This window comes from Mus musculus, chromosome 17 (genome assembly GCF_000001635.26).
Source record: "Mus musculus strain C57BL/6J chromosome 17, GRCm38.p6 C57BL/6J".
Lineage (NCBI taxonomy): Eukaryota > Metazoa > Chordata > Mammalia > Rodentia > Muridae > Mus > Mus musculus.
In genome coordinates this window covers 60,516,698-60,528,860 of record NC_000083.6, presented here as the reverse complement: position 1 = coordinate 60,528,860, position 12,163 = coordinate 60,516,698, and positions in this window count along the sequence as shown.

Below are 12,163 nucleotides of genomic sequence, written 5' to 3'. Positions count from 1 at the left end.
CCAGATTTCACTTAATATATTTTCCAAGGGCAGACAAATTGCAATACACACATATCTTTTCTGCTTTGTTCATATTTTAGGTGTGATGTTCTCCCTTTGCATGGGTGAAGAAACAGAGTAACCACAAACATTAAATGGAAAACAGGTCATTTAAAAATGAAAACAAGTATACCTTAGTACAAATATTTAGGGAAAGAATTGGGATATTAGAATAGATTAATAGCCTATCTGCAACTTGTATAATGAGGTGCCTGGGAAGTTAACCTCAAACAAGTTCATTTAGTTCAAACTTATTTCCTTGGATTTAATGAGGACACCTGGTAGATTTATATGACTGGAGCATAATAAAAGAAATTATCATCTTTAAATGGTAAAGCAAACAAGGTAGAGGCAGATATCAGATACACCTCTCCTGAAGTCAAAACTACAAGATGCAACTAAGGACCTCACATGAGGTTCATTCTCTGTCAAACAACTACCTGCCATTACATTCATCAATGCACTCCATCACTTGAAACAAGAAACACTCAAACATGGCAAATGGCCAAGGTTTCTGTAGTCATACACGGAGGCAAAATTTCCTGCCACTGTTTCTACAGTGTGGAGTAGCATTGTGTGTATCATTACCTTAGAAATGTAACATGTAATACTAATTACAGTTAATTTGGTATTGCTCCATGTATTCCATGAAGACTTTTATAGCAGAAGTATCTTGTTCTAAAATATACATATGAATGAAATTGCAAGACTTCTGCAATTGGTTTGTTTAAAGAGCTGATCTGCTTGAAGAAGCAGCAATTAAGAAGCTTTACTTGAAGTGTATATTAAAAAAATCAAATATGATAACCTAAATATTCATTATAGATCTCTTTTGGTATTTATTCTGTAAAAAGTACACATACTTTCATAATCTCGTCTTGAAAGATCTAATAGCATTAATATGCAGAACATATGTATTGCTTATATCATGTTGAGATAATAAAATTAGCCTTATTGATAATCTATTTATGAATAAAGGAAAAATTAACCAAAGCATTCTTTAGTCACTTATTTTTCAGCTTCATTATGTTTAAGATTTATATTGCTAATTTGTGATTTCTTTATTAGTGTCGCAAATTTTCTATTTGTAAGTTTATGTTTATAGCAGATTATATTAGGAGTCAAACTTTATTTTTAATTTGACCCCATCCATATTCAAACTACCACAGAGATATAGTTTTGCTGTAATAACTCAAAGCTAAGAGTTGCTTGTATACTCAGTTTTAATTTGGGATCAAAGTTTAAATTAAATGATATAAGAAAATTATTTTATGAGAAGCATTTTGATTAATAAAGAAGATATAACATCTATCATGATATAATGATAACGTGTCATGACAAGATTTTTTTCATTCATATTCTTCCTCCCTGGTATCTCATTTATTATTTCTAGAAAGGTTTGTTGTTCAGGACTAATAACTATTTTTTGTTACTTCAAAACTAATAAATAATTTAATCCTAAAATATCTAAATAATGATTATCAAGGAGAAACATGTGATTAAAATATTCAATAGATATAATGTTAGATAGAATTTTACAAATATTAAAACAACTGTGTAATTGCCTACCTCTAGGATTTTATTATAAAATACACATGGTTACTTTATTGTTTAATTCATTGCTACTGAAACTATTGTTATTGCATGTGAATGTATATGTGTTTACTTACATTTCATAGATAGAGGATAGACAAGTGGAACTTCATTTTGTTCTTCCTAATTATCAAATTTAAGTATTTTATATAAAATAAATACAAGAAAAGTTAATATTAGATAGAGATATAATTACTTTTATGTACAACTCTGAACGTAAAGTACTTCTTTGACCACAATCAGTGACTCAATAAGCAAGTTCATCAACACTTATGATCACAATATCAACTCTTGATTTTGATCCATGGTAGGTCATACATTCTTGGTTTTATATCAAACACATTTCCTAAGTTAGAGCTTTTTAACAAGCTTACTGATATTCTTACCATGTGTTCCAAATAATGTATACAGTATTTTTGGCAACTCTATTTCATCTTAACCCAATCTTGAAGCCACCTGTAACTCCATTTCCAGGGAATCCAATGTCCCTTTTTGCCTTCATAGGCTCTGCTCACAGATGGCCCACATGCACATTTTCAGGCAAAACATTTATATACATAGAAAATAAATGTAAATATAAACATTGCAATATGGCGCTAAATGGGTAAAAAACCTAGACATTAGAAAGGAACCGGTAAAGAATTGATAAGGTTAGAGGGGACAGAGGAAAAAATACATCTTACATAGTTCTTTATTTTCACATTTGAAACCATCTGTGGAAAACCCTGATATGACATTCAAACTTTAAAAATTTTTTACTTCAAAACTAATAAATATGTCAGACTTAGATTGAGCTCACTAATGTTAATTTGTTGATGGCTATAGTTAAATCATAGAATAAGAAAAATTTTGTCAGAATTAAGAGTGCAATGTTGCAATTCTATTTCTTTTTGAAGTAATTTCTTCTGAACTATGTCAGTTTAAGCCTTGCAATGACCTTTGAAATACTGCTAATAGAAAAAAATTATAATATATACTAACAGATCGTAATTTATTTAAAAATTATTTTTTAACATACTTTATTTTTAATTTACCATTCTAGTTTACTTTATGTTTCTTTGGTTAAACAGTAATAGAAAACAATATGGAAGGAAATGTCTTATAGGGCTCATTTGGTTTACAGCCTATAGTTTGTTATCAGGGAACGACAAATGAGGACTGGAAGGCAGGAACTTGATTCAGCAATAAATGATAAGATGGTGTTTACTAGTTTGTTTACACTGTAAACCTCCACGTATCTTTCTCGTACAACCAAGAAATACCTCCTTAGGGATAATACTGCCCACAGTGGACAGATCCCTCCAAGTTTGTCATCAGTCAAGACAGTACCTGACTCACAAACATCCTCAGAACAATAAGATAAAATATATTCCTCAGCTGAAGTTCACCCAGCCAGCTGCATCAAGTTACTAAGAGACATTAGCCATCATGAGTCCATTTATGCTAATTTGACACACAAACTCATTCCTCTTAAATCAAAAGTTTTCTTAGTCCTCAAGATTTCATTTAGACACCACAATATAAGTCCATCAACAACTGGAGCAAGGATGGCCCCTAATGCTGTAGCTGGACTGTGGAATCCGTTCTAAAACAGGGCTGCCTTATCTGGCTTCAGAGGGCGAGTATGCATCTAATCCACCGGAGACTTGATGTGCCAGGGTAAGAGAATACCCAGGGAAGCCCCACCCCCTCAGAGGAGAAGGGGAGGTGGGACAGGTGTGTGTATTCTGTTTGGAGTCCCTGGAGGGGGACAGAGTTTGGGATGTTAATTAATTCATTAACTGATTAAAATATAAGTGTAACAAAGTACAACCTTGAAAGCCCTACAGTCTTCAAATATTTTCAATAATTTAAAAAAGGGTTTGTAAGTAATCAAAAGTCTAAACTGTGAGCTCCTATCAAGAAAAAATTGAGGTGAATAATTTTATATTCCCAGAGATAAGACCCCAAGCACAGTAATGATCAGATTAAAGTAATTCAGCAGGAAAACACAAATTTGCTGTTCAGTGGCTAGCATCCATCCAGAGCAGGAACTCCACCCAGAAGCATGAAGTTGAAACAAAGGAAGGAACACCCTTTACTGTGGCATTCCCTGCACACACTCAGCCAGAGTGTTTATACAAACCAGGAACACAGGCTCAGTGATGGTACCATCTACAGTAGGCTGAGCACTTGCATATCAATCAATCAAGAAACCATCCCATAGACAAGCCTGCAGGTGAAAGCATAAAAGCAAATATTAATAATATTTGAAGAAAATGTTTTCACTTAGTTCTTCAAAACGTGACAAGAAATGGAAGATAAGGATCAATAATCAGGACCTGATCTCCACGTGTGTATGGGGCTCACATGGAAACATGCCCATGCCCACATGCACATATAGCTGGACTCACATATATACTACACACACAGGCATACGCACACACAACTACCACACACAAGCACATTATAAGATTCGGCATTTATCACCTGATTATTCACATTAAAGTCTATAACATCCTTGTGTAAATTTCATCTTTATGAAATAAGAGAACAAAACTACTCATTTTAAACAAAATTATTTTAGTCTTTGCAACAAAATGACCTTAGCACTGATGTTTCCAAACAGCGCAATTGTGTGTGTGTGTGTGTGTATGTGTGTATTCACAAAACACAAATTGCCCTTGAAGAATAAAATACATGTCCTGCTGATAACTTAATGCACTTGTGGTGCTTTGTAGCAGGTAAGTAATCACTTACATAAACTGACCTTAGTGCCTACCATAAAAATGTGTAATTATTGCATTCTTAAAGTGACTGTAATTAATTTGATCTCCATAGTCAAAAGCTATTAATATTTTAGGTTACAGATTGTCTGTACCATTTGTTGCACAAGATGGTGGTTTAATGTGCAGTCTGTGCAATAATTCAGTGTTAGTTTTGCGACTGGACCTTTACAGTGTCAGCTTGTAACATACTGCTGCTGTAGGATCCCACATTTGATCTCTGGGTGAAAATGAGCAATTCAACATGCAGATATTCTGAAAATACATTACATTTAAAATATTAGGATGCATCTGTTTTATCTACTAAGCATGAATTATGAGCATTAAAATGGCCCTAAGTATTTGATACTTTGGCTTTACTTTTCATCATGAAAGCTTGTTCATCAAATCAAATAATGTTATGGCTTTAGAGAATATTTTCAAGAGAATCAACCAAGGTAATATATATTATTCATTCATTTGTATATATTTTTACTCACCAGGTACAAATGTTCCCCATTATAAACACACACACATACACAGATGCACATGGACATGTGCACATGCATATATACACATACTTGTGTGTGTTTGTGTATGCGTGTGAGAGAGACAGAGAGGGAGGGAGGAAGGGAGGCAGGGAGGGAGGGAGGGAGGGAGGGAGGGATGGGGAGAGCAGGGAGGGAGAAAGGGAGGTTTGGTCCTTTCACCTAGTGGCAACAGAAAGTCCGGGGTTACAGTGGGTCAATAACTAAATAACAAGCTCTATAGAGTGTTATTTTTATATCAAGAGTTATCTTAGCCATCACTGCACCTTGTTCTCGAGTCACTGCTAAGCATGCTTAAAGGATTTGAAGCTTGAAAAACTTTTATTAAACTGTAGGCCACAGTAAATATGTTATTAAAAAGTAAAGAAGAGGCTTCTTTCAATAAAACTGCCCTTGGCATTGGAAGATCCTCTAGAAACTAACCAGATCCCTCCAGAGTCTTTCTTATTACTCTCCGACTGAGCTTTGCTTCCTAGCTTCTTAAAAAATATGATATTCTCAAACTGTTAATCACAGCACCAAGTGTCTTGTTTGTTCTCACACTTACATACTCTTTAATCAAATGCATACCAGGGTCATTTTGCTATTATTGTGCAGTGATGTAATAAATCTATAAACCACTTGTAAATTTTTATGTAGGACATCAGTATTCTGGACAACTATGGAAGGCATGATGTTTTTGCCCCAGGTTGCTGAGGTTTCACCTTTCCTACCATACCTCAACCATTAGAATATATATCAACACAATGGCTAGCATATGTGTGCTGATGAGTTTTAACTGTCACTTTGACACAACATAGAGTCATGTGGGAAGTAGCGTTCATTAAGAATTTTTGTTACGTTGGCTTGTGGGCATACCTATGGTGGATTAACTTGATTCCTAATGTAGTGACAAGAACCATTCTGAATGTGGGTGTCACATTTTCATGGAGGAATATATAAAACTATGTGGAGGAGTGAGACATGATAGTAAGCAGAGCAGTCCACCAGTGAGAACTCAGCATGGGGCGATTATGTCTCTTGGTACCTGTGAGGTGCTTGAGTTTCCACTCTTACTTTGCTGAAATGCTGGGTTGTAACCTGGAATTATGATCAAGGAAACACTTTCTCATTTAGTTGCCTTTTGATCAGAGCGTTTTGTTATAATAAAATAATGAAAAGACAACGACTGTATATAAACCCATTGTATAGTTAAGCATATATACACTATGCAGTAAGCATAGTCCTCTGAAAAGAAATTTAAAAAAAAAAGGAAATAGAAATGCTAGTTTGCATGATGGAGAGATGGTTCAGCAGATAGGAATTACTTCTGCTAATACAGAGCAATGACCTTATTTCATGCAGGCAACACAGATATTTTTTTTCTGCATATTCTCTGTGTTTACACAGTTGGTGCTATGTCTCTAACTAGGACAGATTATTAGCCACCAATCCGGACACTCTGAGTTTGGTTTCCAGGAGCCACATAGCTGCCCCAAATCACCTATAACACCTGCACATATTTGGGGCACATGAACTCAGGGAGGCATAGATAAAATAAACACACATAAATGAATTAATAAATAAGCTTGGTATAAAAGCCAATAAATGACAGTTATGTGAGCATCTCCTTAATTACTACTTAATTACATAATACCAAATGTTCTCTGGAAGTAGTAGTGTACATAAATCACCATATTGAAAGCGAGCAGAAGTGGAAAGACACCCAAATGATAATCCGAAAACACAAAAGATAGCAGTGCAGTAATCCAGAGTGGGGATGGAAATACTATTTATACAGAGAGAAATCTTTTCTCCAAATGTTCAATTTTATTGTACTTTAAGTGAGTATAGAAAAGTCATGAGTAAGATTTGAATAGCAGAACATGGGATTACGAGTCTTGCAGAGGAAAAATTCATAATAAGGTAGACATTTTCTTTATACAGATGTACTGTGGATGTAATTTAACCACATCCAGGCATATATATTTGGATGACATCTCACCTATTATAATGACAGTGCCATGAAACTTTCTAAAATCCTTACATATTCCCTTTGTCATCCTTGTTTACATATTAACTGATGGCCTGTTCATAACAACTCAGAGATGACTTTATTGCGTGCATGCAACACAGACATTTTTCTGCATATTCTCTGTGTTTACACAGGTGGGAATATGTCTATAACTAGGGTAGATTGTTGGCCACCAGTTCTGATACCATGAATTCTTGCACCAGGACCCAGGTGGTAGAAGGGGGAACTGACTTCTGCTTGCCCTCCTCTGACCACCACACTTGCAGATTAAAACATGGATGTATACCCTGACAATTGTGTGAACATAAGGAAACATATGCAAAGTATAAAGAATCATAGCAAAACATTTTAAAAGTATACTTGGCTATTATAAATAATGCTGCTATGAACATAGTAGAGCATGTGTCCTTGTTATATGTCAGGGCATCTTTTTGTGTATGCCCAGGAATTATATAGCTGAGTCCTCATGTAGAACTATTTACCATTTGCTGAGGAACCATCAGAATGATTTCCAGAGTAGTTATACCAACTTGCAATCCCACCAGCAATGGAGGAGTGTTCCCCTTTCTCCACACCTCGCCAGCATCTGCTGTCACCTGAGCTTTTGATCTTAGCCATTCTGACTGGTGTGAGGTAGAATCTCAGCCAGAAGCTGGAAACAACCCACATGTTCCTCAACAGAGGAATTGATACGGAAAATGTGGTACATTTACACAACGGAGTACTATTTAGCTATTAAAATCAATGATTTCATGAAAAAAAATTGCAGGCAATTAGATGGAACTTGAAAATAGCATCCTGAGTGTGGTAATCCAGTCACAAAAGAACACACATGGTATGTACTCTTTGATAAGTGGATATTAGCCAAAAAGGAGCTCAGAATACCCATGATACAATGGGGATGGGGGAAGAAATAGTGGGTTTTTGGAGGAGAAATCAGGAAAGGGGATAGCACTTGAAATGTAAATAAAGAAAATATCTAATAAAAGTAGGATACAAAAACGAGAAAGAAAATAAAAGAAAAGAAAGAAAAGAAACCCAAAAAGTAAGAAGATCACATGAGAAAGTGTGTATACTACAGTATTACTCAGTAGGGGGAAGAGACTAATCTCTGGGAAGTAGAGTGAGAGAGGGACCTGGGAGTGATCAAAGAGGGGGATGGAAAAAGGGGGTGGGGGCACTGGGCCAGTTCAGAAATGAGAGTTAGGAAATTGAAAGTAGGTGTATAGCAGTGGGGGAGGGAGAACTAGAAGTAGCCACTAGAAAGTCACAGACGCCAGGGACCCAATAGGGTCCCAGGACCCAACAAAAAGCACTTTAGCCTAAATACCCAACAAAGGGGAGATAGAACCTGTAGAGATCATATCCAGTGATAGGCACAGCCCCCAGTTGAGGCATTGGGTCACCCACCCACCTCAAAAATATTAATCGAGAATTCCAACTCTCAAAAGGAAATGCAGGAACAAAGAGTAGAGCAGAAACTGAAGGAAAGTCCATCAAGAGACTGCCCCACCTAGAGATCCATCCCATCTGCTGACACCAAACACAGACATTGCTTATGCCATGAAGTGCTTACTGACAGGAGCCTAATATAGTTGTCCCCTGAGAGGCTCTGCCAGAGCAGGACCAGAACCAATGCAGATGCAGATATATACACAGCCAAACATTGAACTGAGCATGGGGACCCCAATGGGGAAGTTAGGGCAAGGACTGTAGGAGCTGAAGGGGTTTGCAACCTCATAGGAAGAACAACAATGTCAACCAACCAGAAACCCCAAAGCTCTCAAAGACTAAATCACCAACCAAATAGTACACAGGGGCTACACATGGCTCCAGCTAGATATGTAGCAGAGGATTGCTGTATATGGCATCACAGGGAAGGGAGCCACTTGGTCCTGTGAAGGATCGATGTCCCAGGATAGGGAAATACTAGGCTGCTGAGGCAGGAGTGGGTGGGCAGGTAGGAGAGCAACCTCATAGAACCAAGAGGAGGGAGGAGGAGATAGGGGTTTTGGAGGGGAAAATGGGAAAGGGGAAAACATTTAAAATGTACATAAATAAAATAAACAATAAAAATTGAATGAAAATAGTTCACTTGGTTATCTTGTCTGCGGGCACCGAGAAACAATAAAATATCCACATACAAACATGGATGTAAACAAAAGTGGAGCAGTCTGAGTTACAAAGGGAATTTCCACCCATAATTGTCATCGGTGCTTTGGATTCAGTGTGAAATAAATGTGTGTGTGTGTGTGTGTGTGTGTGTGTGTGTGTATACATTAATAGTCTCCCAACCACAAAAAGCCCAGGACCAGATGGGTTTCGTTCAGAGTTCTATCAGACCTTCAAAGAAGATCCAATTCCAAATCTACTCAAACTATTCCACAAGATTGAAACAGAAGTTACTCTACCCAATTCATTCTATGAAGCCACAATTACTCTGATAACTAAACCACACTAAGATACAACAAAGAAAGAGAACTTCAGACCAATCTCTCTTATGAATATTGATGCAAAAATACTCAATAAAATACTCGCAAACTGATTCCAAGAACACTTCAAAATGATCCTCTATCATGACCAAGTAGGCTTTATCCCAGGTATGCAGGGATGGGTTATTATACAGAAACCAAGCAATGTAATCCACTATGTAAACAAACTCAAAGACAATGATCACATGTTCATCTCGTTAGATGCTGAGAAAGCATTTGACAAAATCAAACACCCATTCATCATAAAAGTCATGGAAAGATCAAGAATTCAAGGCCCATATGTAAACATAATAAAAGCAATCTACAGCAAACCAGTAGCCAACATCAAAGTAAATGGAGAGAAGGTGGAAGCAGTCTCACTAAAATCAGGGACTAGATAAGGCTACCCACTTTCCCCCTACTTATTCAATATAGTACTTGAAGTCCTAGCCAGAGCAATTTGACAACAAAAGGAGATCAACAGGATACAAATTGGAAAGGAAGAAGTCAAAATATCACTGTTTGCAAATAATATGATAGTATATATAAGGGACCCTAAAAATTCCACCAGAGAATTCCTAAACCTGATAAACAGCTTCAACACAGTAGCAGGATTTTAAATTAACTCAAACAAATCACTGGCCTTTCTCTACCCGAAGGATAAACGGGCTGAGAAAGAAATTAGGGAAACAACACCCTTCACAATAGTCACAAATAATATAAAATAGCTTGGTGTGACTCTAACTAAGGAAGTGAAAGATCTGTATGACAAGAACTTCAAGTCTCTGAAGAAAGAAATTGAAGATCTCAGAGGATGCAAAGATCTCCCATGCTCTTGGATTGGCAGGATCAATATAGTAAAAATGGCTATCTTATCAAAAGCAATCTACAGATTCAATGCCATCCCCATCAAAATTCTAACTCAATTCTTCACTGAGTTAGAAAGGGCAATTTGCAAATTTGACTTCTCATTTCATAACAGATTATTAAATTATAACAGTTTAAAAGTTTAAGTTAGAGACACGAGCTCCGGGGGTACTGGTTAGTTCATATTGTTGTTTCACCTATAGGGTTGCAGACCCCTTTAGCTCCTTGGGTACTTTCTCTAGCTCTTCCATTGGTGGCCCTGTGTTCCATCCAATAGCTGACCATGAGCATCCATTTCTGTGTTTGCCAGGCTCCGGCATAGCCTCACAAGAGACAGCTATATCAGGGTCCTTTCAATTAGAAATTAGAACATTAGGTGTTTTGAGGACTATGGTTAAAAACTGAAAAAAAATTAGAAGCAAGCAAATAAAAGATTTATGTATATTTTTACATATATTACTAAATTTATCAAAAAGTATTAAATTATTCAGATGAGATTTGTTCATTTCAAATACTGAATACATTTAGACAAAAAAGTTTGTCATACTTAGTAATGAACTATAATACTAAAGGTATTATTTTATGTTTTGAGTAAAATCATTTTCACATGATGCTATGATAAGGGAAAAAGTTTATTAGAAATGGCACATTTTGTATTACTATATGATAAATTGTGAATATATACATTTAGAGATTATATACATGTAAAATTATGATAGTGGCAATAATATAAAATATAAGAAAGCCAAATATAATTAAACTTTAAAAAGATTCTATTACTACTTGACATGATAAAACAGGAAAAAATACACTGCAGTAAGTAAATAAATTATGATTTTGTCATTATCACTTATTCCAGAAATTATGAATCTTTATAACTTATACTAGAAAGTATAATAAACTGAAGTAAAATTTAAAGTCAGTTGAAAATATTGTAGATTACCAAAAAATTATTAAATGCCATAAAAAGGACAAGTGTAAACAAATTGGAAATGAAACAATCAAACAGAAAACATGTAGGTGACATAAAAAACAGGACACTATTAATTGCATCTAATGCAAAATGATAAATATCTTGTAGTTAAAAAATAAAGTATGGGAACTTATAAGGGGTAAAAGAAAAATATTTAGTAACTAAATAAAATTACTACTAGTAGCATTTTTGGATAGTGTAGCCAATATAAAATGAAATCAGTATACATACTAAAAGTAAAAATCTGATCTTAGTAAAAACCATCCTAAGCAATATTAAGGAAACAACAAATAAGTACTGTGTCCCTAAGGCCAACTAATACAAACTATCAAAATATGACCTCCAGCCTGAGCTATGACTGAGTATTTAAAACACTTTCTGCACTTTCAGAGGACAAAAGTTGCTTCGCAACAGGCATATCAGGTGGTTCACAAGTGTGGCCCATGTAAACTGGGAGGCAGAACTCTCACATATACATAAAATAAAATAAAAAGATTTTTATAATAAATACCTTTACTTGACTAGTACTGATTAATCACATCCATCCCATAATCAGCTTCCAAACGCTGACACCATTGCACACACTAGCAAGATTTTGCTGAAAGGACCAAGATATAGCTGTCTCTTTTGAGACTATGCCAGGGCCTAGCAAAAACAGAAGTGGATGCTCACAGTCAGCTATTGGATGGATCACAGGGCTCCCAATGGAGGAGCTAGAGAAAGTAACCAAGGAGCTAAAGGGATCTGCAACCCTATAGGTGGAACAACAATATGAACTAATCAGTATCGTGGAGCTCTTGACTCTAGCTGCACATGTATCAAAAGATGGCCTAGTCAGCCATCACTGGAAAGAGAGGTCCAAACTTTATATGCCTCAGTACAGGGGAACGCCAGGTCCAAGGAGAGGGAGTGGG